We start from the raw sequence: 2,765 nt of genomic DNA, 5'->3' as shown, positions 1-2,765 counted from the left end.
CAGCGCATATCAGGGATCATTGTGAGTCTGCGCGGATAACCGCTCAGCAGCGGAGTGTTACAACAATATAGAGAATGGCGAGTTATATCCAGAACACATCTCTTACTTCAAACCTGGGCTTTTCAATGTATTTATGTGCGTGTATTTTTCATCCATTGCCTTAATTAGACGTCTGTTCCCTCGTTCATTTTTGAGAGAGAGAGTGACAACACACACACACACACACACACACCGCGAGAGAGAGAAAGAGAGAGAGAGAGAGAGAGAGAGAGAGAGAGAGATGGGGGTGTTTGAAGGGGTTCATCTAAATGCGCAGCGCATATCAGGGATAATTGTGAGTCTGCGCGGATAACCGCTCAGCAGCGGAGTGTTACAACAATATAGAGAATGGCGAGTTATATCCAGACCACATCTCTTACTTCAAACCTGGGCTTTTCAATGTATTTATGTGCGTGTATTTTTCATCCATTGCCTTAATTAGACGTCTGTTCCCTCGTTCATTTTTGAGAGAGAGAGTGACAACACACACACACACACACACACACACTACTTGACAGCAGAAGTTTTTCGGGGCGTCTTGAGGGAATGTTTGTGCACCAGCGCGCGCCGCAGCAGTTACAACGCCTGTGACTGACAGCGCGAGATACTCTGCATTCTGCATCGTGTTGATACGTCCTTTCTCGACACCCTTCTGCCTACTGGATCAGTAAGATTCGTGATTCATTATATACTACTCATTCGACGCATTTCATTCCTTTTGCCGCATGTGTAGCCTGTAATGAAATGCAATGTACAGTACGGATCAATAGCTCTCGTATGGATGAATTATGGAGCGAATACATTTTACATCTCAGTTTTTATATTATGCATTTGGCTATGGATTTGGTGGTTGAAATGCTATTTAATGGGATTGGTTGGAGAGTGGCTTGAAGACGGTCTGCGATTTACTGTAGTAGCTCTATATGTTTAGTATAGTAGCCAGCTGGGAGTTGTGCGGTTTACAGGAATTATTAATTTTAACATTTACCGTTTTATGGGGAATGTGCATTCCTAATTATAAAACCGAATGCTTTAAAACAAAAACAAAACAAAAAAAAAGACAAAAAGAAAACAGAAGTCCAGCGTGCAGCATCGCCCCGTTTTAAGGACAGATCACTGTCATGGAGCTGCTGCTCATGTTCTTATTAAAACACGTTAGTAAGAGAGCTTGCATGATAGCCAATAACATAACTTTAAGCATTATTATTATGTTTTTAATGTACAGTTCAGCAGATTTGACCACCGTATTATAATGCTTTATTATTCACGTTATTGCGTCATTAAGAGTCAATGACTTACAAGACTTTGATTGTATCCATTGTACATAAATTATAAATGTTGAAACCTTATTGTTATAGCCACGCCACACCCAAACTATAGTGCAATGATTATGCCACAAAATGGCAGTACCAACTTCTAAGGGAATATATATCTCTATTACTTCATATCCATTTCATATATTGCAGATAATGCAGAAACTCTTAAAATTTAAAATTGCATTCAGTGTGTAGAATTTTGTATACGGGCCTTCAAATTCAGCACGTTTTCGTTTTCCTTACTCCATTGCTGAGTAGTTTATTCCTTATTTTAAGATTAAATATATTTAATTTACATTATGCATGACATCATATTAAATATATTGACATATTCGCCAATGTGTGAAGTCACCTTTTACCCTTAAATCAACTTTTTGTTCCTTTGTTTTTTGTTTTTGTTTTGTTTACTAGCCTTGGTGGTGTGATTTTTGAAAGTCCTGATTACATGTGAATAAAATGATGCTATTTTTACTTGTTGTTCTCTATTTTGAATGAACTCAGCATAAACAAACCTTTGATTCAATTTGATTGCAGTGAATAGGAGATCAGTCTCTCTCCTTTCTTCCTCTTTCCTCTTCCTGTTTGTGTTGGATAGTATAAAATATTCACTGCAGAACCTCTGTAACTGTTATGTTGGTATTCATTTCTATTCTTGGTGCTCTCTGGTGTCTTTGAAACAGACCCCTCAAGTTATTGTGTTGCATGTGTATGTGCAAATAAACTGTTTTACAATTTTACACTCAGTTCAGTTCTATGGGCCTCTGCTATAGTGCACCATAAAAAATTACACCACATCATAAGGTGTTCAGTTACAACCACTCACCTCTAATGATATAAGAATTGAAGATGAACAGGTTTATATGTATTCTATATTGAGTTGAGATCCCAGTTTAACATATTTTAAAAAGTGGTGAGACATTAGTACTGCAGGCCTTTCCGCATTTAATTGAAGACAACTTGAAATTTTAATTGATAATGGCATCACTTTTAGACTACATAAAGGACTGGTCTATATTTTCTGCATATAGTATGCCTCAAAAAATAGACCTATAACTTTATGAAATAATCCATGCATTTTCATATATGAAATTAATAACTATGCAAACAGTATAGATAAGTATAACTTATCTGTACTGTATCAGTATAAACAAATCAGATAAGTGTACAGCTTAATGGAATCCCATGTATCAACACATGAAAGCGAAATTAATTAACTGAGGGTTTCAGTAAAGCTATTACATGTAAAAGTGTAGTTTTAATGTAGCTGTACATTTTTTGTTATCACTGTTATAGATGTGTTATATGTATCAATAAATAGCCATACATAGCCCATGCATATATTGCAGTATGTTGGTAAATACTGTATACTATACATGAACATAAGCACTAGGTTCCCATCTATGGAAATTT

At 36.3% G+C, this 2,765-nt stretch overlaps 1 pseudogene; it reads left to right on the top strand.

Annotated features, from left to right (window-relative positions):
* The first annotated feature begins 338 nt into the window (after positions 1 to 338).
* Positions 339 to 2,765, top strand: part of LOC107704524 (pituitary adenylate cyclase-activating polypeptide type I receptor-like) — a 28,018-nt pseudogene continuing 25,591 nt past the window's right edge.

The sequence above is a fragment of the Sinocyclocheilus anshuiensis genome, unplaced genomic scaffold (assembly GCF_001515605.1).
Source record: "Sinocyclocheilus anshuiensis isolate Anshui unplaced genomic scaffold, SAMN03320099.WGS_v1.1 scaffold1538, whole genome shotgun sequence".
NCBI classification, from domain to species: Eukaryota; Metazoa; Chordata; class Actinopteri; order Cypriniformes; family Cyprinidae; genus Sinocyclocheilus; species Sinocyclocheilus anshuiensis.
The sequence above is the reverse complement of the archived record's forward strand: the minus strand, read 5'-3'. Positions and strand labels throughout refer to the sequence as shown.